Genomic DNA, 26537 nt, shown 5'->3' on the forward strand with positions numbered 1-26537 from the left:
CACTGTGTGAACATCCCAGTATGCTCAGGACCAGCGAGGGACTTCTAGTACAGCCCAGCACTGTGCAGGACAGCCCTGCTCCAAGGAGAGAGTCTCAAGAACATGTTCATGTGCTAGATCACCCTTGATTTCAAATACAAGCTTTACTCCTAATTTGTTCTTGTCATGTGCCAGTCCCTGTGTGTAGACCCTAGCAAAAGTGAGAGTTCATCTATAGATGAAGAAGAGAGGAAAACAGATTACAAACAGCATTTGTTCAACCTGCAATCGCAGCATTTTGCCCAGATCAGCTCAGCCTGCTAGGTCTGGATTACGCTGAAATTACACCTGACCTCTTTGCTAAAGGATACTTTATTTGATTAATCATTGTGGCCATTGAAAAAAATACTCAGTCACTGGTAGAAGCTGATGCACAAAGGGAAATTGCCTTCCTCAGGAGGCTGTGCCGAGCACTCTGGGGGGAGCTGGGATCGGATGCCGCTGTGGTCCATTGTTCTGCTCTGGCTCAGTGAAAGCATGGGGAGGGAGAAAAGGTCAGGTCTTTTGTTCAGCTTCTCTACCTGCCGGGCTTTTTGGAGGTATTGAATGCAGGGCAACTCTATTGAACTTCCTGCTGGAGGCTTAAAAAATTGATGTCCATTTCCTGACTGCTCTCAGATAAGCAGAGGCTGTGTATTGATTCTCTAGGCTTTTCCAGAGGAGGGGGTTTTCTGTGGTCACTTACTCTTAGCCTTTTTGGCTGGGACTCATTCACATGAGGTGGGTTTTTTTCAGTGGTGCTGCTACCAAGACCCTTCAAATGATGGTTTGAGGGCCAAACCAGTCCCACAGAGTCAGCATTGTGGTCTTTTGATATATTCCCAGCTGCTAAGAAATGCAGAGCACAGAGATGGGAAAGATGAGGGGACATCCCAGTGAAACCCATCACCTCAGGTAGTCAACGGGAAGAAACAACGCTGACTTCTCCAGCAGATTGAATGAATCAGTTCTTGGAAGCACCTGTTTGTCCTCATAGCCATGAAGGTGATGTCGGTTGACTGGATCAAATGCCGTGTCTGCATGTGAATAGCTCAGTCCTGGTTTGGGTGTCTGGTAGGACTCAGAGTACAAAGTAAAGACTGAGAACCACAAAGTGACCTAAATGACAAGGCTGTCACTGATGAGAGGACAATGTGTGCCAATTTGGTGCAGAAAGCTGCAGCAGAGACGTGCAATAACAAACTCCCTTTCTAGGATTTGCATGCTTCTGCCTCACTCCATGATCCCCAGGCTTGTGTGTATAAACACTGGTCACATTGATATTAGCTCACAGGTCTCCTGGAATCTGTGCATGCGGCCAGGAGGAGGCAAAGAAATGCACAGGCATTGCTTCATGCCATTCCTAGACAGTAAGTGCATCACAGGACAGGCTCTAGGCTTTGTGGAAGCTTTACCTTCTTAAGCTCTGATTATCACATTCTGATGCCAACAATGTTTTTGCTTAGTTTTGTTTCTTTTAATGCTGTGAGATATGTCCTCCTATGTGAGATACGGTGTTGATTTGCACCCTCAGTACAGATAAACACACATCCACTGTCAGCCTCTCTGGGGAATTGTCTGCCTTTAATCCAAAATATGAAAGTGTTGCTTTAACTCTATTAAGTGGTTGGTACTGGCATGTAGAGTATCAAACAAGCTCTGAGATCCTGCAGCTGGACTTGAGTCTCCAGGGTCCTTTCACTGACCAGTGTGCTGCTTTGCAAAGGCAAACAGGATGGCACAGCCTGGATCTGTCATCGTGGGCTGTGATTAATGCCTGCAGCTCCTGGCAAGGGAAAGCACAGAGGATCATGTTCCTTTCACTTGCTGTATTCCAAAACCCTTCACTCTTGGCCTCCAGAGACATCACTAGCATGGCATTTCATGATGTCCTGATTCTCAGCTCATGGAAATCAGCATGGTTGGGCTGAAGTCAGTTGTGTCTCAGACATTTCATACTGCTGGAGTTCTGGCTAGTGAGTTTTTTTCAGTTGGGTCAAAAGAAATAACAGTGTTTACATTTTTAGCTGATCCACAGCCAACCTGACCAATAAGGAGAACTTAGGCTATGGGTCAAGTGCTCAATTTTCAGGGATAAGCCAGACTTTTTTGAGAAACTTCAAGTTCTACCTGAGATACGTTGAAAATCAGGCCCTGCTTTTGGTTACTGAAGGCTTTGTCTGGAAACTCTACCTACTGCACATCCTGACACCTCTCTGTCATGTTGAGTAGATTACACCCCATTTATTGGTGGTTTCAGTTACAAGCATCATTTCCCTGGGTTTCAGTTGCACTTGCAGAATGACAGACTGCAGCACATTATTGCTGCACTCTCTTCATTGAGCTACTTACATGAAACAATCCCTAATGTTCAGAAAGGCAGAATATCTTTGTATCCAATGTATCAAAGCTACTCCCATGCTGGACTGCTTTATAACAGTAAGCCACCTTAGTACCTGCAGTCTCTTGTCCCTTTAATTATTTCATTAATTGATTACCAGGTTGGCTGTGTTCTTCCACGTAGGAAAGATTGTTTTTAGTTTGACTACCTGGAATTTTCTAGGTTTGGAGATCCCGGATTTGCAGGATGACTGGTACAAACTACAGGCTCTTCCCTGGGAACAGCATCCACCCAGCAGAAAGAGAAGCCCAGTGGAAGTACCCTCAAATCTAATTAGTACCTAATCCTGTGGTTGTCATCATATGAGACTGAACACTGCAGAAATAGCTAGAGAAAAATCTGCATGTTCCCTAAAATCTGCATGTTTTCCTGGATTTCTATGGGAGACAGCAGAACAAGCACCTTAGACTTCTGTAGGGCTGACTTTGGACTGTTCAGAAAGCTGCTCGATAAGATTCCACAGGAGGCAGCCTTTGAGGGCAAAGAAGGCCAAGAGGGTTGGTTGCTCCTCAAGAAGGAAATCTTGGTGGCACAAGAACAGGCTGTGCCAATCTGTTAGAAGAGGAGTCGGTGAGGAAGGAAGCCAGCTTGGCTGAGTAGAGAGATCCAGGAAGACCTTCGTGAAAAGAGGGAAAAATATGAGCTTTGGAAAAAGGGGCAGGTGTCTTGGGACAACTATAGGAATGTCATGAGATCATGTAGGGAGAAAGTCAGAAGGGCTAAAGCTGAACTGGAAGTCAGACTGGCTAGTTCTGTAAAAGATAATAAAAAGTCCTTCTATAGGTATATTAACAGTAAAAGGAGGGGCAAGGAGAATCTCCAGCCCTTACTGGATGCAGGGGGAACATTAGTGACAAGGGATGAGGACAAGGCTGAGGTCCTTAATTCCTTCTTTATCTCAGTCTTTAATAGTAAAGATGGATATTCTCTGAGTACTCATCCTCAGGAACTGGCTGACAGGGAGGGGAAGAATAACAAAGTTCCCATGGTTCAGGAGGAAATGATTAGCAACCTACTTGGCCAGTTAGATATCCACAAGTCAATGGGGCCAAATGGGATTCACCCCAGGGTGCTGAGAGAACTGTCAGACGTGCTTGCCAAATCCCTTTCCATCATCTATCAGCAATCCTGTCAGACTGGGGATGTTCCACTCGACTGGAGGCTGGCAGATGTTACCCCCATACATAAGAACGGCCGGAAGGAGGATCCAGGGAACTACAGGCCTGTCAGTCTGACCTCAGTCCCAGAGAAGATCACGGAGAGGGTCATCTTGGGAGCTATCATGCAGCACATGCATGATGGCCAGGGGATCAGGTCTAGTCAACATGGGTTTACAAAAGGTAGATCCTGTCAAACTAACCTGATCACCTTCTATGACAAGGTGACCCACTTAATGGACAAGGGGAAGGCTGTGGATGTGTCTACCTGGACTTCAGTAAAGCCTTTGACACAGTTTCTCACAGCATTCTGACTGAGAAACTGGCTGCCACTGGCCTTGACAGGTGGACCCTCAGCTGGGTTAAAAACTGGCTGGATGGCCGGGCCCAAAGGGTGGTGATGAATGGAACCAAATCCAGCTGGAGGCCGGTCATGAGTGGTGTCCCCCATGGTTCAGTCCTGGGTCCAGTTTTGTTCAGTATCTTTATCAATGACCTCGATGAAGGGATTGAATGCTCCCTCAGTAAGTTTGCAGATGACACTAAGCTGGGAGGAAGTGTTGATCTGCCTGAGGATTGGGAGGCTCTTCAGAGGGTTCTGAACAGACTGGACTGATGGGCTGAGACCAATGGGATGAAGTTTAACATGGCCAAATGTAGAGTGCTGCACATGGGACATAACAACCCCATGCAGCGCTACAGGCTTGGGGGAGACTGGCTGGAGAGCTGTCAGGCAGAGAAGGACCTGGGAGTGTCTGTTGACTGCAGGCTGAATATGAGCCAGCAGTGTTCCCAGGTGGCCAAGAAGGCCAAGAAGGCTTGTATCAAAAACAGTGTGGCCAGTAGGTCTAGGGAAGTAATTGTGCCCCTGTACTTGGCATTGGTGAGGTCACACCTTGAGTACTGTGTCCAGTTCTGGGCTCCTCACCATAAGAAGGACATTGAGATCCTCGAGTCAGTCCAGAGAAGGGCAACCAGGCTGGTGAAGGGGCTGGAGAGCAAATCCTATGAGGAGCAGCTGAGGGAGCTGGGGCTGTTTAGCTTGGAGAAGAGGAGGCTAAGAGGAGACCTTATGACCACCTACAACTACCTGAAGGGAGGTTGTAGAGAGGTGGGCGATGGTCTCTTCAGCCAGGTGACAGGAGATAGGACAAAGGGGAATGGCATGAAGCTGTGCCAGGGTAGGTTTAGATTGGACATGAGAAAAAATTTTTTTAGTGAAAGAGTTGTCAGGGCCTGGAACAGGCTGCCCAGAGATGTGGTTGAGTCACCTTCCCTGGATGTGTTTAAAAAAAGGGTAGATGAGGTACTTAGGGATATGGTTTAGCTTAGGATGGGAATGGTTGGACTTGATGATCTTAAAGCTCTTTTCCAACCTTGTGATTCTCTGATTCTCTGATTCTGTGATGACAGGTTGGCCCTGTGCCAGCAGTGTGCCCCAGGGACCAAGAAGGTCAATGGGATCCTGGAGGGCACTAAAAGGAGTGTGGTCAAAGGTCCCCTTTGCTCTGCCCTGGTCAGGCCCCACCTGGAGTATTGTGACCTGGAGTATTGTGACCGTTTCTAGGCTCCCCCATACAAAAAAGACAGGGATGTCCTGGAGAGAGTCCAGCAGAAGAATATAAAGATGCCTGGAGCATTTCCCCTTTGAGGAAAGGATGAATGAACTGTGGCTCTTCAGCCTTGAGAAAAGAAGACTGAGAGGGGATCTGATCAATGGTTATCAATATCAGAAGGGTGGGACACAGGGGGACATGGCCAGCCTCTTCTCAGTGAACTGTGGGGACAGGACAAGGGACAATGGCCTCAAGTGGGAGTACAGGAAGTTCCACACCAGTATTTGGAATAAATTTTTCACAGTGAGGGTGAGGGAGCCCTGGGACAGGCTGCCCAGGGGTGTGTGGAGTCTCCTTCTCTGGAGATATTCCAGACCCATCTGGGCGCTGACCTGTGCAACCTGTCCTAGGGACCCTGCTTTGGCAGGGGGCTTGGACCCCATGAGCTCTGGGAAGTCCCTTCCAACCCCTGCAATTCTGTGAAAACATCCCTTTCAGGCTGTTGTTTGGTTGCATACGTTGCATCTGTGACTAGACACCTAGGAGTGTTTCTGAGGATCTCGGGTTTCATGATGGATCTTTACCCCCTACTTTCACCTGTATCTTTATCTTTTATCCCTCAGTTGTCCAGGAAGCTGGAGCCACAGCTGATGGTTGCTAATTCTTTACACCAAAATGCACTTCTTGTTCAAAGCAGCTGTTCCCCATCTCCCGATCCCAGGGACCAATTGAAATCTGGTGGTCACTCAAGGTCTGATCCAAAGGCTGTAGGAAAGGGTTTTCTTGACTCTCAGTGATTTTGAAACAGAGTTTTTTCCAGGAAAGTTCTAATGTTTCCTGCAGTTTATTGCTGTGGTGACCTGCCTTGCTGAGGTGACAGCTTCCTCGCATTCCTCTTGTCACCTGTCAGCATGACCTCAAGCTGATCTGTCCATGCGGAGGCGGCAATTAAGATGTAAACAAGGGAACTTTCTCAGCACAGTGGCAGACTGCATGCTGCCTGGGTGGTTCTTACTGTGTCCCCATGTCTCCATCATGAGAGTCTCATACTGGTTGCTTACTTGTAAAAACCCAGGGAGTGCCATCCTGTGTGTAAAAAAACATCACCAAATTATCTCAGTGAATTTCTGTTGCCATTGCATTCAGGGCAGGAGTGTTGCTTTTAATGAAATCTCTTCCCTACATTAAATGACATGATATGAGTTGGACTTGTTCAGCCTAGACAAGAGAAGACTCCTGAGGGACATAATAGCAGCCTTCCAGTACTCTAAGGGGACCTACAGGAAATCTGGGGAGGGACTTTTACAAGGTCATGTAATGGTAGGACATGGGGTAATGGCTATAAACTGGAAGACAACAGATTTAGACTAAATATAAGGATATAAGGAAGAAATTTTTCACTGTGAGGGTGGGGAGGCACTGGAACAGGTTGCCCAAGGAAGTTGTGGATGCCCCCTCTTTGGCCAGGCTGGATGGTGCTTTAAGCAACCTGGTCTAGTGGGAGGTGTCCTTGCCCATAGCAGGGAAGTTGGAACATGATGATCTCTAAGATCCCTTTGAACTCAAACCATTCTGTGATTCTGTGATAGGTAAAAAACCCAGAAGATTGCATTTTAGTCTCTATGCAATCTGCACTGGAGGAGTTAGAAATTATGATTTCTTCTTGCAAGGATGAAGGCACTTGTGTTACAGGAAGGGAAGGTGTAAGTGAATGACTACTGATGTTTCAGTCCAGAGCTCAGGCAAGTGAGATACACATGTTTTAAGACATACCCCAGCAGCTAATGCATTCATCTAGTAAGACTCAAAGTCTAGTGTCTCCTTCACCAAGGAGGCACTTGAGCCACCCACCTCAGCCAGACTTCACATGGCCTTTGATGGAAAACCTGGGAAAATGGGAGAACTTCCCTTCTGTGCAAAAAAGAAAGAAAAACTGGAGGCTGCAGTCCAAGGAGACAGGGATGTCCCAGGCAGCACTGCATGGCAGGAGATCAGAAGTACCTGTGATTGATCCAAGGTGGGCTCAGAAGCCATGGCAGAAGGTCTGAAGTTCCTACTGTGGGAGCCTCAGTGTTCACTGAAAAGCAGAGTGAGAACTGATGGAAGTAAGCAGGAAGTGCCTTCATGGGGAGCAGACATCAAGCACTGAAGCTCTGAAAAACCAGTAGGTACAGGTCATACCATGAAAAGCAACCAGTCTGATATCAAAGTAAGAGCACGAGCCTCTCAGAGTGAATTTCCCAGACACGGCATATCAGCCTGGCCTCCTCCTGCTTCATGCCCTGGTCACCTCTCCAAGCGAAGTGGTATATGACACCCTGGTACAAGGGAAGTGAAGGTACAGCAGTGAGACAAAACCCTGACACATGGGTCCATCTGTGTGGTCGATTGTAGTTGGTAAGGTATGACCAGCCTCAGTTGGGAAGCTGAAGGCAAATGCAGATGAGGAGAAGATACTTGCTTCATTTTAAACTAATGATGATTTGACCTTTGGAGCTAATTACCTAGAGAAATAGTGGGTTGTGTCTCCTGAGAGCTTGCTTGTTAATCAAGCTGTCAGGGAGGACACTTCTTAGCCATGAAGAAGATGGATGGCTGCCATATTCAGACTAACAACATCTGACTTCAAAGCCCTGGTTCTGATTCAGAGCTGTCATAGCTACCCAAGCATGCCAACTTCCAGCAGGACAAAGAGTAGAAGGAGTGGTAGGTAGTGACATTGCCTTCTTCCTCACGCACATTCAATGTTTAGATAGCCCAAAGATGGGTTTGTTAGTTTAACCTCATTGAAGAGCCATTGTTTTTCTTATTGATCTGAATCATGGGGTTGGTGAGGACTAAGGCATTTGTCTCCAAGGTGTATGCCTGACCTTTTTATTCACCACTTTTCAGATGAACAGTAAAATACATTGCAAATTCTTTAGTTCTCCTCAGATCCTTTGCTGGAGGGCAGCAGGTGAAAGAAGCAGCATACAGAGAGCATCGGTGTGTTAAATCTCTTTGCTCAGCTAAGGTGATACATTACACGTCTGCCAGTCAAGCCAAGTCCACATAAGGCAGTGAATGAACAGTCACCTTTCCTGTTTTTTCACACTGCAAAGTGCTCAGGTTGCTCTCCAAAAGACAGGCTCTACAACAAGCTGGGTGCAGAGGGCGACAGGCTGTCATCTAATGTGAATGTACACACCCTGTGAATTAATTACTCATTTTCTTCATTGCAATTGCAGTCAGGAAAATCACGTGGGATGTGGAACTTCAGGAGAAATGAACAGAATTTGCATTTAGAATGAAATACTTGAATTTTTCCTAACCAATGCCTAATGTGCATGTGCTCTGAAGGATTAGTGCTGCAGAGTGACCCCCCCAGGCAGTATGGCCAGAATCATGTGGTTGGACTCCGGTCCCAAAGTCCCAAGAAGGAGCACAGAAATGCCAGTAAAACAGATTAGAGTAGCAACCCTATTCTTTGCAATTGCAGGATAATGCCTTTGTCCAGGATCCTCAGGCTTTGTCCTTCCAGAGTTGAGCTCTGTTGGGTTCCTCCTGCATTTGGGGTCTCTTAAGAACCAGCAAGAAAGCCACTGGGGAGGTCGCCATGGTGGAAACCTTGTACTGAAGTTCTTCTTGACTTTTGTCGACTGTTTTCAAGCAGGTGTCATGTATAGTTCCATGTCACACATCTCTTTGCATCCAAGTAGTTCAAAGGATCCTTTAGCCCCTTCAGAGTTGCCCCACTGCCTCCCTCAGATGATCTGTTCAGATGATGCTCAACTAATGATGCCCACAAAACTGCAAAATGAACCATATTTACAAAAAAATGCTTTCCAGAGGGTTGCCTTTGTGATTTTATGGTACATGTGAGTGATCTGGGAGATGTGCTGTGTACATTTTGCTAAGCCCAGCTCATTTCCCATAGCACAAGCAGCTGTAGAGCTTCACAAAGGACATGAAGGTGAGAACGAAGTCCCCTATGCTCATCTGCCAGCAAGGACTGGAGGGTCCAGATGGCCAGTTCGTTGTACCAGGACCCCCATGAATTAGTGTGCAGCTGATCTCCCTGGTGCTCAGACAGGCCCAATCCTTCTTACTGATCCCTGTGGGAAGAATGGAGAGCAGTCTACTGCTCCTCCCCCCCACACCCACCCCCCCGCACCCTTACATTTTGGGGTTTTCTCAGCTGGAAAAGCACTGGGGAAAGTTGGCTGCCCATTGTGCACAACTATCCTTGCAACAGCATTGCAAGAGGACTTACAAAGCATTGAAGATCAAGCCTGGTGGCTTGGGCTAAAGGACAGACTTTCAGAAAATGAAACAAAATCCACAACAGACTCTGGGTACCAAAATCCTGTTTAAAAGCAGGCTGATGGGTATGTAAATACTCTTCCAAGCCTGTCACAGCACATGCAGAAGTGATGCTTAGGGACATCGTTTAGTAGTGGACTTGGCAGTGCTAGATTAAAGGTTGGATTTAATAATCTTAAAAGTCTTTTCCAACCTAAATGATTCTATGACCCATTCAGTACAAGGCAGGTTTTATGCTGGGACTCAGGTCAACCATGGGATAGTGCTTTGCTTCAGCAGCAAAAGAATAAACGACGAAAGGAGCAGTTCTGAGACCCGAACCTGGGGCCCTAGCCCAACCTGAGGGGAAGAGATCCCCCAGACATGGCTTTTGCAACATGGACACCCAATGAGGCAAGCTCACTTAAGCCATTTGGCTTATTAGTATCTAAATCAATTACTGGAATATTTGTGAGCTACCCTGCTGGGTGACATCTTTTCAGAGAGGAAGACTGAGGCAAGGAACTCTCTGATGACTTGTCCATCACAGATATCCTTCAACCAAGGAACTCAAACTATTATCCAACCCAGCGTTCAATGCTGCCTCTACTAATCATCATGTTACAGACCTGTGAAGGACCTTTGGAGAACCTCACCCCGTGTCTGCTCTGAGTCAAGCCAAGACTTCACTGGCTGCTGCCTGTAGAAGACAGTTTTCAGCATCCCAAATCAGTCTCTCTCAGGGTTTACTTTTTGGCAGAGTTAGAAAGTTATTGTCAAGCCATATGAATTAAGTAGAATGTGCTGCAGAGAAGACTCAAACTGACAATTAGGAAAATTGCCTCACAGCCTTTCAGGTATTAAAGCAGGATTCAGATATTAAAGTGATCTTCTAGAAAGAGTAAAATTAATCCATTCATTCATTAAATATGGTCCGTGGCCAACGTTTTTCTAGTGAGCATTTCCTAATGAGTAGTGATGCCTTGGGTAGGTACCCAAGTTCCTTTTCAGGGCAATGCAGAAGGATCATGGAGATGGCTTCAACAGCTTCAACACCTTAGATGGAGAACTCCTGTAACTTTCGGTGACATAGTTGGTTATCTGCCCTCAAATATGTTGGTAAAAATGTGGAGGTGATGCAGGCAGTGTGGTGAGGAAAAGAGGAATAATTGGAAATGCTGTTGATGCTCTGCAGTCCCTGGAGGAGCTGACGGATATAAATCCTGCTGTTCTAGCTATGATGGGAACATCCATGTTTCCCACTGCAGCCGAGGAGCTGCAGAAAATTTAGCTCTCAGGAATCACAGAATCACAAGGTTGGAAAAGACCTTTAAGATCATCAAGTCCAACTGTTCCTGTCCTATGCTAAACCATACCCCTAAGTACTTCATTTACCCAACTGTTAAACACATCCAGGGATGCTGACAGCACCAAAGACTACATTACTGAATGGGATGAATACAGTCGCTGCTGGTGGGAATGAGAGATTGCTCTCCTCGCCATGAGGAAAATGTGTTGGGACACTGGCACAGGGCATTATCATTCCTTTGTTTTTGAAAAGACTGAGTCTGTCCCATATTGTCTCTTTGAGACATCTCACCTGGAGATGGTTGAGGGAGCGTGGAAAGACTTTGCTATTCCTTCCTGCGCCCCCGCTCCTCCCCACCCCAGGAAACGTTCTGCTTTTAGTAGGGAAAGCACAAACCCAAAAAATAGAGTTAAAATCTGAAAGAAAATATTTATGTTTGTATGACGTGTCTGTACCACTGGTCGCTGTAGAGGGAAATGTCTTGTGTTCTGCAAGATTATCCTTCACCAGCCTCCCCATCCCCAGTGTCTCATGGGAGCTGTGCCTCTCAGATAGAGTGCCTTTTTGCCTGCTTTTCAAGGCACAAGCATTTTTACCATACTGAAAAATGTTCCACGTCATAAATATAACAATTACTCATTTCCATGTAGCACAGATGACTTGGAGACTAAAAGCTGCGGAAATTCAATTCTTTGAAAGTGTTTTTCACTCATATGCACCAAACCCATTCAATACTGGGAGCAGCAACCACAAACTCAGGAGCAGCGTGGGACTTTCCCATGTAAAATATATCTGTAAATCACATGAAAGTACAATTTGCACAACAGGCACGAGCAGAGTATGGAGATACTCAGGTATTATTAGCTGCAGGCTTTAGTAGAGGGCTTGGTATTTTCTTTCATCTTCTGAAAGCTGTTTTGATAGAGAGATGGTAATCCATCCAGTCTTGTGGGCTGTAAGGACAGGGCTCCCCTTCTCCATGTGCTTTAATTCGTACCACGGGATCTGATGACACATGTAATAAATCAGCATCTGTCTGTTTGCTGGGTTAATCCTTGGATAACTTTCTAGGACTCAGTTTACAAAATATTCCTTGCATAAGTAACCTCCAGTCCCAGTCTCATTCACCACAGTGCAGGCATTAATCTGGATGTATTAGGGGATTGTCTCTTACTGTCTGGAATTAATATTACGAAAGTGTTTCTAGTTTAAGTGCTCCCAGCCCTCACCCACACTTAGGGGCTGCATCTGTCCCTTTAGGATTGGGACAGTCCCTGGGCTGGGGTCTATGAGTCTGGGTGTCAGTACATTAATCACTGATTTCTTTTGCCTTAGGTCCATTCCTGGTGATTGATTGCTGATGTGTTTATACAGGAACCATGGTCATTCTACGACAGGTAAGGGAAGAGTTCCTCTCTTCAGCATTTCTAATTTTACTCCATCACTCCAAGGACCAATAAAAGTCTTTTTTTGGGGAAAAGGGTCAAGACAGGCTATTTTTATCCTATTCTATTTCCCTAAAAGGACTGTTACAAGATGCAGAGATACTCATTAGCCTTAATCCTTGATTGGCTTAGAGGAAATCATTGCTCTGTGTGTGTGTGTGTAGTCCAGATTAACCTCACACAATGTTCCACTTCTATTTTCTCATCTGGGATGGCCCAGAAGCTGCACGTGAGTCCTGGATATGCAGAAGAATAAAACAGCTTATTGCCTGTGTTGAAGAATTACCTAGTCAAGAATTGATTTTCAGCTTCCAGAGACAGTGCTGCTTTGATTGTATAAAACTGGAGTCCTTTTGAACTTTTAAGAAGAAACTGAAGTTGTGTGTCAGGTCTCATGTTGACTCTAGAATAATATAAGGCTTCAAATTGTAGTGTTTTCCCTGTGTATAACGTGTCTCTATCACTCTCAGCTTCTGGGTTGTCTCATTGCCATGTCTTTCCTGGGGAAGCCTGGCAGTACTGCCATATGTCCTGTGTTGGGGCTGCAGAATGAGGCTCAAATTTGTCAACACAACCAAGTACTGAGGCAATGGAGAAAACCTACCCAACCATTTTGGTTCAACTCTATGTCTCATCAAATACACTTTGACTGCAATTGGAGAGAAAGCTCTGGACCTTTGAAACCACATGCAAGAACTCAGATGGTGCCAGTTTATACCAGTGGCAAGAAGACCTGAGGATAGCTTTAGGAGTGGAAAGCATGACAAAGATCTCATGAAACAACTGAAATGCTCTTTACAGTGTTGCCCTGACCTATCAGGAGCTGTGGCCCAAGAAAAACAGGCTGCACTTTGGTTAGGGGAGATAAGGAGGTCGGTCCTCCTTCCAAAAAGCTATGGTGCATTGGCCCCATGACACAAGCTCTGACTGATTCATTTTGCAATACCAGGGAAAACAAGTGTGGAAAATAAAATAAATTCATATGCTAATTTGAAAGCTCAGAATAGCAGCTGTGGCTCTAAGAAATACCTTATAACAGCTCTGTCTAGGATGGCACCACTGCAGGCAGCCTGAAATATCTCTCTGTTGGAGGCTACCCCTTTGTGGTTCAGCTACTAGTTCATAGTCCTCTGTACTGGCCTGAATTCACCATTTGCAGATCTTTAATTAAATAAACCATCTTCCTAGTTATCTAAATACAAAGTGTTTTGTCTAGGCATGGTGCTTCTAAAGTAATTTCCTTCCCACCTGTCTTATGGTAGGATGGATATCCTTTCTGGATATGTCTTTCTCCCTTGTCTACCTAAGCCCTAAGCTTAGGTGCTTGACATTTAGGTGGACCCAACTGTGAATAGAGAGCTGTGGTGCAGGGACATCATTATTTTCTTCTGTCACCTCTGCTATCATGAAACTAAATTATGTCAAAGGGGAAAAGTAGATGGCTCCAGTAACATCATCATATATTTATAAACATTAATAAGGTCACTCCTCAGTCTCCTCTTCTCCAAGCTAAAGAGGCCCATCTCCCTCAGCCTCTCCTCATAAGGAAGGTGTTCCACTCCCTTCATCATCTTGGTGGCCCTGTGCTGGACTCTTTCAAGGAGTTCTGTGTCCTTCTTGAGCTGAGGGGCCCAGAACTGGACCCAATATTCCAGGTGTGGTCTCACCAGGGCAGAGTAGAAGGGGAGAAGGACTTCTCTTGACCTACTAACCACCCCCCTTCTTAGACACCCCAGGATGCCATTGGCCTTTTTGGCCACAAGAGCACATTGTTGACTCACAGTCATCCTGCTGTCCACCAGGACCCCCGGGCCCCTCTCACCTACACAGCTCTCCAAGCATTACCTCTCTTATCTGTAGTGTTATGCCAGTAAAGCTGGAGCAGAGCAGAAGTGATGCTGCCCTTATGTTAGCAGATAAGGGGCATTATTTCTAGGATGCTGTAATGGAAGGAAAAACTTAGTGGTATTTCTGTACTGAAAGCTGAATGCTGGAGAATAAACCCAGAGCCACTTGTGTCTGATGCGTTCACATCACTCAACTGTTCAAAGCCCATCGCCTCCAGGCAGGTATCACAAGCACCCCTAACAGTGAAACGTTAACATTTGCTGTGCATATTCAGTCTCCTACAGGCTTTTTAGAGAAAATAGTTGTTTTCCATCTTTTTAGCTCATAAAAACTTGGTGTTGAAAGTGTGTAAGGGCCTCCAAGTGGACTCCCAGAAGCTATCAACAGTATTTCATCTATTACTTTGGGATTAGAGCTTCTTTTTATTGAAAAAGAAAAACCCCAGCCTCCTAAAACAACCTGCAGTCTTAAAAAAGGTCTTCCAATTCTTGCTGTTCTCAAAAGTTTTGAGACTAACTCTCCCTTTGGGATCAGATGCAGAGCAGGTGCTGACAAATACCAGGAAAATAAGCTTGTGTAGAAACTGTTGCTTACTGTAAGCATCTCTCTGCATTATAAATAAGGTGAGCAAGGATCCCTCCAAAATGAAACGTGGGAGATTGCCCAGTAGTTAGCTGATACAAGAACTTTAAAGTCACCTTATACCAGTTTTCTGCATCTAAAAGTCCAGCCTCAGTCACACTTGAACCACGATGCTCTCTGTGGTCCAAAGAGCTGCTGTTTATGGTGGTGCATAATCGTAAGTAGCACCAATATATGTATTTTGCCTTATTCAGTTTTGCTGAAAGCTTTTAGAAATATATCTATTCTGTTCCTGATCAGTATGATTTTCCAGAGAGCTTCCCTTCTGTCTTTTATTTTGGGGGTTTTTTTGTTTTTTTTTGTTTGTTTGTTTGTTTTGGGGGGGGTGGGTGTTCAATCTTGAATGTACACATTATGCTTAAGGTCCTCCCCTCCCACCCTTTTTCCATGAAAACTTTCATCACAAGAGCAAACTATTGCTCCAACTAGATCACTGTAGAGCTCTTGTCCCCTACAGCCTGTTTTTCCAGTCTTTACCTGGGTAGAAATCCAGGAATTTTGAAGATGAGTCCATGGAATTGCACTCCTTCCGCTCTCCCACCAAAACTGCTACTGCTAGGACCTCCTTTGGAGGTTGGCCCTGGGCAGCTGAGCTTGGAGTGCAGTGGATGGCCCTGAGCAATGAAGAGAAAATGCACAGAGCTCCTGCCCTGTGTCTTCCACCCAGTAATTCAGAAGAAAAACCAATATTGTTCCTCAGTGGGGGCCTGCAGGGAGCCAAACTTATCAGCTTTAGTCACTAGCAAATTACTCGTGGCAAGTCCATTTCTGTGCACAAAGAAAGGCAAGAATTAAAAAGGAAGGCTTCCTAAATTTCTGCCTTGGCAGCCTGACAAGCTCATTTGGCTCTGCAGCACAGCATCAGCTCGCCCCCGCATGTTTTGTCTTATTTAAAGCAGAGATGCTTTTAGAGCCAGAGCAGAGCCCAGGAGGGTGTGGTGGCCCTGGCCACAGATGACCACAGAACCTGATGAGAAGCACATCACTGCTCCAGGGTAAGGGCTTTGCCAAGGCCGCCGTTGTCCCTGTGCCAAATAAAAGATGTTTGCTGCTTGCTGCATGGCACTTTTTTCAACTGCATCTTCTCGCTCACGTAGACAAGCCTCCTGCAGCCTGATCTTAAGGCCAGGGTTTCCCAGTGCTGTAAATCTCCTACTGCTGGGCAAGACCAACACAGAAATCAAACCCACTTATGTGCCAGGGAATAAAGCATGGTCACAAAATTTAAGTACTGTATGTAGGATCATAGTTCAGCATCCCATGAAGCTCATCACCAAACTAGACTTGGCAGAAGGTTGTCTCTGTATTCTTGTGGTCTCCTGACCATGTCCAGACCATGTGAAGAACATTGTTGCTGTTGTGGGTTTCTCCAGCCTTAGAGGTACCTCCTGCTCCTGGAGTTACAGGAAAAGAAGTAGAAATAGGATTGAAAAGAAACAGCAGGCAACTAAGCTAAGCAGATAAAGGAAAGCAAAGCTCAGCCAGAAATTAGGGTCCTGAGGGATGAAGCACTGTGGATGCCTCATGTTCTAAAACTTGTTTTAGTTCAACACCAAGCCAAGGAAAGTGTCTCCAACTTGGTCACAGATTTCAGCTCTGCTCTCTTGGCTCAGCAGTGCTCCTGGTGGGGTGACTCTTGGGGCAATGCCACTGCTCACAGTTTCTCTGAAGCCATAACCCTGACAGCTCTGGAATTTGAGTATAAAACCTCCAACACAGCTTCAGTTTTAAACCCTATGAAATGAGTTTTACACAAATGACACTGTCCTCGATACATTCATGTCTCTGTTTTCTGAGGATATTTGTGACTTCCTGTTCCTGTGCCAGCATTGGCCTTTAGCTGAAATTGTTCTTTCCCCTTCTTGCCATTTCTCAGGTGTTTGTGTGGAGAGCAGACACTTTCCTTCCTAGCCTTGGAATTGATCAAAATCCTATGAAACTCTCTTTCCCCCCTTGTAAAAAGCCTCTGCATCCTTCTCCTAATGGTTGCAGCCCTTCCTGCACCTGCTCCAGCTTAATTTCTCCTTCCTAAGAGCTGAATTGCACATTGCACTTGCAGGTAAGAGAGATTTGCGCAGTTCATTAATGAGCAGGAATAGATTTTGTGACCACTGGCATTTACAGAGACTTGGTTTGATGCTCCAGGAGATGTTTTCCCTCCATGGAAGTAAGAATAGCAGACACCAGATTTCTAAATCATTCAGTACCTTCATAGACATCTCCCAGCTGGGGTCTGTGAGCATAGGTTTTACCTGGGCTGAAACATGCTGTTTGGGGTGTTATTGGATAATATGCATTCAGCTTTGCTAAGTGATTTATTATGCCATATATTTTGTCAGCAAGGAGGAAGGGGTGGGGGGAGAAAAACGTTATTGCAGGTCTTCTCAGGGCTGATCTGTAATCATGTTATTATAAAAAGCAAAGTGTAAGTCCACTGTTTGGCTTCTCTTTCTCATAAACACTGAATAATTTAAGTCTTCTCCCATTTATGCCTTGTATCTGTCTGATCTATGAGTCTGAGGCTTCCCTGGATAGCTGTAACGCAGCAATGAAAAGTCCAGCACAAGCCAACCAAAGGGCACATTTGCATATAGATTGAAACATGAATCGTTGGGAGCCATTCATTAGTTGCAGTGCTCAAGACATTTGGCACTTTAACAGCTCTCTGCATCAAATCCTTTCCATCAAATTTATGGGACAATTAAAGTGCCGGGCTAGCTGTGTGCAGAAAATGAAGCTGCAGGCTAGGGAGATGTTCTTGCAGTGCTATGGCTGCAGAATATAAATTGCATGGTGTCAAATAAAGGTAGAGAGAGCAATCTCAGCTCTGGTGTGGAGATACCCTGCCTCTCAGGGAGCCTGTCTGAAACATACTCACAGAATCACAGAATCACAGAGTCACAAGGTTGGAAAAGACCTTTAAAAATCATCAAGTCCAACCATTCCCATCCTAAGCTAAATAATATCTCCAAGTACCTCATCTACCCTTTTTTTTAAACACATCCAGGGAAGGTGACTCAACCACCTCCATGGGCAGCCTGTTCCAGGCCCTGACAACTCTTTCAGTGAAGAACTTTTTCCTAACATCTGATCTGACCCTGTCCTGGTGCAGCTTGAGGCCATTTCTCCTTGTCCCATCTCCTGTCACCTGGCTGAAGAGACCATCGCCCACCTCTCTACAACCTCCCTTCAGGTAGTTGTAGGTGGTGATAAAGTCTCCCCTCAGCATCCTCTTCTCCAAGCTAAATATCCCCAGCTCCCTCAGCCATTCCTCATAGGATTTTCTCTCCAGCTCATTCCTCTTTTTGATACTTTAGACAAGCACTCAGGATCTATCTTCCCCAAAGTACAGGTACTGAAACCTTAATCTATTCAATCGCAAGATACAGATGGCTTGGCGTGAGAGTTGTTGTATGTGTGGGTGAGTTTAATTTTGCTTCTTTAAGAGGCAGTAACAACATACCCAGCCAATGAGACATTCATTTGAGGGTACAGGAAACTTCAAAGGACACAATAACAAAATTTACCTTGAATTAAACTTGGAGCCTTAGGTTTCCCCAGGGAAAATCTGCACCCTCAGGGACAGCTCTTGCATAGCAGTTCACATATCATCTTGTCTGCTTGATTGTAACTTCTCTGTGTATGTCAGAGCCCTTAAGATGTGACTTAACTTGCTGAGACCTGAAGTCCAGAGCAAGAAGGCAGCCCTTCGAACTGCCTCTTTGTCTTACGGCATCTAACTCATCATTGCCTTAAGTTGTACCAGGGAAGGTTTAGATCGACTATTAGGAAAAAGTTCCTCACTGAAAGGGTTGTCAAGCACTAGAACAGGCTGACCAGGAAAGTGTTTGAGTCACCATCCCTGGAGGGATTTAAGAGACATGTAGATGCCACATTTAGGGACATGTTTTTGGTGGACTTGGCAGTGTTAGGTTAATGGTTGGACTTGATGATCCAACCTTTCCAACCTAGATGGGTCCTTTCCAACCTAGATGAATCTATGATTCTATAACCTGACTTTGAAGAAGACTCACTGCTTATATATGATTTATTTAAAGAAAAAGCCTGTAACAAATCTTGAATCCCACGTGGCCACTGTGCACCAGGTAGAGCTGGGGACTGCTGGGCCTTCCAGCAACCCCTCTCCAAGAGTGAGGATCAGGGATAGAGGTCAGAAATCCCTCATTTCCACACACACCCACCCCACCAATCATTTTATTCTGCCACTAGGGATGAACACCAGGGTTGATTTCCCTTGGTCCTCATTCCGGTCGTTGAGCATCTGAATACTTGTGGTGGTTTGACCCTGGCTGGAGGCCAGACGCCCACCAAAGCCACTCGATCACTCCCCTTCTCATCTGGACAGGGAAGAAAATACGTATTGAGAGGCTTGGGAGTCAAGATAAGGACAGGGAGAGATCATTCTGCAATCACCGTCACAGGCAAAAGAGACTCAACACAGAATAAAGGGAAGAAAACTCTCTAATTGATGACACTGCCCTGCACCCCCAGTGATACCAGAGCCGGATAATGAGAAGTGTGACCAGATCTTAAAACACCTCCCTCCTCCCCTCCCTTCTTAGCAGACTTCACTTTAGCCAGGATTTCACTCCCTTCTTCCCCACACTGTGGCACAGGGAGGGGCAGGGACTGGGGGAATAGGGGTTTCAGTCAGTTCCTCACAAGTTGTTTTCCCTCTTGGCCGGGGGGGGGGGGGTGGCATTCCTCACACCCTTCCCCTGCTGCACCATGGGGTCCCACCCACAGCAGACAGTCCTCCACAAACTTCCTCAATGTGAGTCCTTTCCCATGGGGCTTCAGCTCTTCCCCAGCTGCCCCAGTGTGGGTCACTGCTATGGGTGCAGTCATAAATCACAGGACGTCTCTCAGTCTCTCAGGCCCAGACTGCTCCAGTCTGGTCCCCCATGAGGTCACAAGCACCCCCAGCAAACCTGCTCCAGTGTGCATCTCTCTCTCGCCCATCTCTGTGTCCCTGTTTCTCTCCACATGCTGCAAGCGCTGACAGGGTCTTGCTCCAACACATGTCACAGCGCCTTCTGTATGTCTCCCCCTGCTCCAGCGTGGGTCCTCTCCATGGGCTGCAGGTGGGGTCTTGGCCTTTTCCATGGGCTGCAGGGGGACACACACTCCACCATGGGTTTCTCCAGGGGCTGCAGGGGCGTCTTTCTCTCCAGCACCTGGGGCGCCTCCACCCTCCCTTCCCCAGCCTTGGTGCCTGCACAGTTTCTTACATCTTCTCACTCCCTTCTCTGGGGGCACAAAGCAGCTGCTTGTGTTTTTTTTTCCTCCTGAATGTGATTCCCAGAGGTGCTGTGACCATTGCTGATGGGCTCGGCCTTGCTCAGCGGTGACTCCGGCCTTGAGCCGGCTGGTGTTTGCTCTGTGGGGCCTGCAGAGAGCTTCTGGCTGCTTCTTGCAGGAGCCACGCTGCAGCCGCCCCTTCTCCACCAGAACCCAGCCATGCAAACCCACAACAATACTGTCTGTAGTGGAAGGAAGTATCTCCATTCCCTCTGCAAACAAAGGAAAAAGATTTCTTGTCCTATCCCACATATCCACCTCCCTCTATCCGCCCTCCACTCTCACGCAGATGTGTGATACAGCTGTTGGTTGGACCATGTTGTCCACAGTTTCACCAAAATCACAAGACTTATAACTATTTTAAAAAATCATTAACATAATTTATTATTTCTTACTTATTACTGGTTTACTCAGATCATTTCTCTATTGGGGTACAGGGAGTGACAGTTGGAGGGGTCTGAGGGTAACAAGTAGACATCTAAGCCAACATGGCTGCTGTAAGAAATGTTTGTGGTATGACAACCTTAATGAAGTGTGGGACCATACTTTTAATCTGTTCCTTATACGAACGGCTGTGCAGCAGGCAGGATGTTTTCCCTGTTCAAGGAGACCTTCCTCTTCATCAAATTCCTCTTGCAAAATTGGAAAATATTAAACAACAGGGCAGTATGAAGGAAGCCCTCAACATTTCATGGATTTGGTGTCATAGGCACACCTGTGGAATGACCTTGATACACCCCTAGTGAAAGATTTGGCCCTTGTGGTATAGAATTTGTTCTTTTTCCAAGCCACAGCATTTGCTAGCAAAGTATAGATATGACAGCTGTTTTCATAGAAAAAAACACTTAGCTCTGGTTTCTGCAATCAGGTTCGAGAAACTGTGTGCAGCTCCTGGGGCCCAGGGGAAGGAAAGCAATAACAGACCTTTTCAATAGCACAAATTGAAAAATGGCATTTCTTTCTCAGGAGAAAGTTGAGCTGGGAGTACAGATAATATCTCCTGAGATGTCATTGTCTGGTCAATAAATAAAATAATTTTATTGGAGTCAAAACCTAACTTTGAAGACAGGATTCCAATGAGAATATCAAAATTATATGCTCCATGTCAGTCTTTAGCCAAACTCAACTGGTTTCACAAAAAGCTTTGTTTACACATTTTTCCTGTTGCATTTCAGGTTTTGGTGAAATGGGATTCTCTGGGAAAGATTTACAGTAAGAATTCTGGAGCAGTAGATTTATTTTTAGTTGTTTTACAAATGCTACTGAAACAGAAGGAGGATTTGGATGTTTGGTAGAAAACACATAAGGAGACTGCTCTGAAAAAAAAACACCCCAACCTGTTAAGAGCAGAGAAAACTCAGTACTGAGAGTGACATAGCCTGAGATATGCTGGCAAGCCAGGTGGTGCTTTAGATACCTCTACTGGGGCTTCCAACAGTGGGGAAGTGGGATAAACAAGTGTGGACTGGGACTCAGGAACTTACATGCTGATGCTTTCCCATTTCCATTTCACCACTCCTGGGTATATTTACAGATACAGCTCTTACGGTCAGCAGTACTGACTAGCTCGTACAGGGCTTGTGCATTAGTCTGTTGGAAGATAACAGGAATTTCCTTTTCCCTTTTGACCATGAGAAGGTGATAGGGCACATCAGTGTCCTCCTTCCCAAATCACCCATTTGCTCCTGTCTGCACACAGGAGGTGTCAGCGGCAGAGGAATGAAGCTGCTTTCTTGTGCTGGGGAAAGGTCAATCTTAAACATTTACAGGGATTTCATTCTCTGTTAGGCAGTTTGTTGAAAGGAAAATTTTCACCAGCAATAAATTATGAGGACTTCTGTTCCTGAACAGAATTTGTTATAAAATTCTGAACAGACTTACAGTGTGCTGAAGTTAGTTTATATTTTAACATGTATAAAATGACCATAGCTGTTCAGATCTAGGTCTGTCCCATCTGGCATTCCATATTCAAACTGATGGTGAACACCAAGGGACAAGGAAGCATATGGTGTAATTTTCTCACAATATTTTCCTATCCTTCAGCTAAGTTCCTGGCCTCCACCTATGAACTTTCAGCTCAAGGATTTCTTGAGCCTGATGCGATTTTTGGTTAGTAGTCCCTAATGCATCTCCCTTCAAAGCATTTGTCCACCTTCCTAACTTATCTAAGTCATCTCCATTGCTTTTTGCTGATCCTTGTACCTTCTGCCTTTGGTTGACATCCCCTTACTTTTGGACTGGAAGAATATTTCAAAGAAGTATCTCTACGGACTTTTCCACTCTACCCTGTCCACATGGGCCAGTGGTGAAGATAAAATGCAACCTCTAGATGGTCCTTTGGTGTGCCTTAATCTTGCACACTCATTTTCACACCCTGACTGAGGCAATCCCACTCCCATCCTGATAGCATTTCTACCTCCCAACTCCTTCACCAAGAAGCAGATGCCTTCCATCCTTTCCACGGTCACTTTAGCAGAACCCAGGAGAAAAAAAGATAGGCTCGTTTTACATGCTGAAGAAGAAAAACAATAGATCGAAAAAAGCTCCTTGCCAGTGATTTGCACACCACAACTTGGAAGCCTGTTGTGCAGCCAGTGTGAATACAGCATAAGCGATTTATGTGCATCTCCTACCACCCAGCCAGACATTTCATTGCGAGCACCATCGATGGCAAATTACTCTTAAGGTCACACACTGCATTTTCATGATCTGCAAATCACCTTTTAAAGGTATTTTACTGCCCCTTAACCCCATAAAACTTCTAGATTCGGTGCAAGACAGATGGACAGACCTTTCCCCCTCATTAAGTAGATGCTTGGAGTTAAACAGCATTTGTATCCAGCAAAATGAAATGGAGGCATTAACTGTATTTCCATGCTGATCTGTCAGCCCATTCCCTACAGGAACATAGGCATAATTAATATATCTATGTGACAATACTCTTGCAGTTACAAAACTAAGGCTATATGGCAATTATTGATTTTCCTAAAACAAAAATAAAAATGATGAGTGTTCTTCACGTGAATTAACTTCTTTTGACATGATTTAGGTTTTCACATGAGCACTAACCAGCTGCCTATTGCTGGACCAGGATCTCTCCCCTGCTAAGCAGCTTGCAAACCCACAACAAAGCCCAAAAGTTTGCTTCCAGGAGTAACATTTAACAAAACATATTTGTAATGCAACCCTTTTCATATGAAAGTGGATAAAATATGAGGGAAAATAACCCTTTGGAGGCTGCTTCCCCCTGTGGAGTATATGCAGAATGTGCTGTTCATGTAATAAAACATCCATGAGGAAAGTAAGAACCACCAAGAATACAGAAATTAGATACCGTGCCAAAATCATGCAGAACTTCTTTCTTTTATGGTTTTATTATTACAGCTACTAGAGTTCAGGACCCCTATGAAAGCATAATCCCGCTGGCAATCTTACTACCCACCATTATTTGATAATTTCATGCAAGAAATAGGTGCAACTTGTTTTTTCAAGCTGTGGCCACTGCTTTGTTTGCAATGGCTGGTGGTTTTTTGGTGGGACGGGGAGTTTGAAGACAGTTTCTGGGTTTGTGTGGGTAAAAAGGAATGGTGTTCAGGGTCTGCCATCTGATCGCTCTCTGAAAGCCAAGCCTCTTCAATATGTGACCAAAAAGCTATAAAGCATTATCTGTAAAGCTGTCCCAGGCTCACAGTTTGAAGGCATCCACAGTGCACATCTGTACATGTCCTGATCCAACCAGGCAACTGTCTTGGCTGGGTCTAACAACTGTGATTTTAACAGTGGTTATCACTATCTCTATCGCCTGTGCCAACCTAAAAAGGGTTTGTCTAGCTGAACCTGCTGACTGGTTTCTTGAGGCACCTTAATTCACTAGGTTGTCCTCTGGGGTCCCTATCCCAGATCCTCTGGGAATTTCACACCTCCCACAGCCCAGCTCTCATGGTGTGAAACTTGGGATTAAAATGAACACTGTCATTTCTCATTCTGCTTAGGGTTCTGTTAGCATGAAAGTTGAATTATAAAGCATGGAGAAATCATCAGGAACAAACCACCTGATGCACTTGGTAATTCCAGAGTTTTACAGCAGATGGGGCTGGTATTGTGCTGCCGGGAGTCCATGTCGCAGCTCTTCCTCTGGTCCACCTCCTCCCTCAGATAGACCCACCACCAGCAATTTGGGAAGTTTTCCAAACCTGATAGGCAGAGGGGCTGGAAGAATCCAGGCAAGTGTCTACAATTACCAACCTGCTCTGGGCTGCAAGTTCAAGCGTGATCTTCCATGCAGCCAACCCTGGAATCTCTAGACCCATGAAACTAGCAAGAAAATATGGTTTATTTTGCTGGTTTTAAAAATACTGGCAGGATTCTTCTTGTTATCTGTTTCCTGATGACAAAAAAAATTCCAGGTACTCCATGTTTTCAGGATTTTTTGGGGGCATCTGGGACTATCTTTTCTTCTTTTGGGGGGATGTTACTTGCACTGCAACAACTCTGTCCTTGTGGCTGGCACCTAAGGCACAAAACTCAGTATCAAGATATTCTCGATTGCATCAGAAGCATTGCCAGCATGATTTGTTTTGTTTTGTTTTGTTTTCCGTCATGCTTGCTGCTGCTATTCATTTCTCTCATGATTTGGCTTTACAAACACAACCCTGGAGAAGTCCCTTAAGCAGTCATATCACAAACTCCCTCAAGATGCTATTGACTGAGCTGCAAACTAACCTTCCTCCAGACCCCCACAGTCTCCTCAGTAACCAAGACAACCCTCAGTGAATAACCAAAGGCAGTGCATGAAAAAGAACAGTGCTGCTCAGATCTGGCATTGCAGAGAAGGGAAAGCAGCATTACTCCCCTTTCATTCAATATTTCTAAAGATGAGACATGATGTCTTAAAAGATAGGGCTTGTCTAGACACATCAGTGCCACTTGGGCTAATGCAGACCCTTAGCACAGATGTGTTTCTGCTGGGAAAACTGATGTATGTGAGGATATATTACTCCTGTATAGGAAAATAATACATTTTCACTAGGATTAAACACTTTCTTTTGTTTTTTACTATATTTCTATTTATGCAGGAATTGATGTGCAGATTACAACAGCCCCACATCCATTTGGTACACAGGAACTAATTGCAGACTAGATCTCAGTGAGTTTACAAAAAGGCAGGGAGGAGGGAAGAGAGGAAGCTCGAGTAAAGACACGAAGGAGAAAGGATCTTCCCACAGCACAAAAGGTGAAGCTGCCTCCACCAGCTGAAACTCTGAAAGATAATTTGACAGCTTGTGTATGAAAAGTAAAAGAGACTTTTATCACAGATGGTGGAAAAATCCTGGTTTATTTCCCCTGGAATTAAATCAGGTAAAACAATTGAATTCACGTCGTGTCTTTTAGATTTCTTTGAACAACCTTTCAGAGACAGGATGAAAAACATCCCTTCTGATTTGCATTTCTCTGTATGATCTTTTTTAAAAAATTATTTTATATTTCCCCTTCATCAGTATTGTACATTGGGATTCAAACTGTGTCCTTTTTTGTGAATCACTCTGATCTTGAAAAGGCTGCATGCCTCCGAGGCAGACAAGTCTTGGTTGGAAATACCTGGTTGCCTCCATCTGTTGCATAGCTCTGGAGCTCTCATGCTCATCGGCTGGGACTCTCCTTTCATGAATCAAATCAAAGAGCTCTCTGCCTTCACTTGGGAAATAAACCTTATCCATGCATGAGGCAGAGCCTCCACCAGCACTGCCTGGTGATGTCACATGTTCCACCTGCCCTCCCTGTTCCTTCACGGGAACTTTGCAGATTTGATGAGCCAGTTCAGGGGGCAAACCAGTGAGACAATTGGTAAAAAAACATGGAATTAGTGCCTCTTGGTTAATTCTCCTAACTGGTTCACTGTGGGATCAATCAAAGGATGGGAGCATGAAGCTAAACTGTATTGTGCAGCCATAGGGACCTGCTGGAACCAGCATCCCTCTAAAATTGTGCTCAGAAAAGGAGATGGCATTCCCTTAATCCCTAAAACCTGACATGCAGAACAGTTTGCATTTAAAGGAAAATGTCAAAAATCTTTGCTTCTGGGTGGCTACGGGCAAGTGGTTTCCATCATACCTCCCATTGCGAACGAGGAAGCTCTTAGCTGTGACCTCGGTTGTCTAGGGGACTGGGATGGCTGTTGTTGGCAGGTATTGCATGGGTCTGAGAGCTCCCAGTGCTGCACCAATGCAACCTTTCTACTTCTAGGACCTGAAGGAATCTGTCTTGGTCTAACAGTATGAAATTACATGCTCCCATCTTAAAGCATCCCCCCTCTGATTCCTCCTGGTCTTATTTTCCCCTCTCTGGTTTTCCGGATCTATGTGTCTTACGACTGCTCTGTTGTCTTCTTGTGGATTTCTTCTATTTGCATTTAGGACAGGACCCAGCCATGGGGCTAAGCCTGAGTCTTCATTTCCTGTTCTACTTCTGCGTCTTAGCAGATTTTTTCAATCACATCCCAAGCAGCCGCCACCAGCTTTTTGTGTGAGACCTGGCACACAGTGCTCTGGCACGGCGTTT

This window comes from Gallinula chloropus (assembly GCF_964237585.1).
Source record: "Gallinula chloropus genome assembly, chromosome: 1".
NCBI lineage: Eukaryota > Metazoa > Chordata > Aves > Gruiformes > Rallidae > Gallinula > Gallinula chloropus.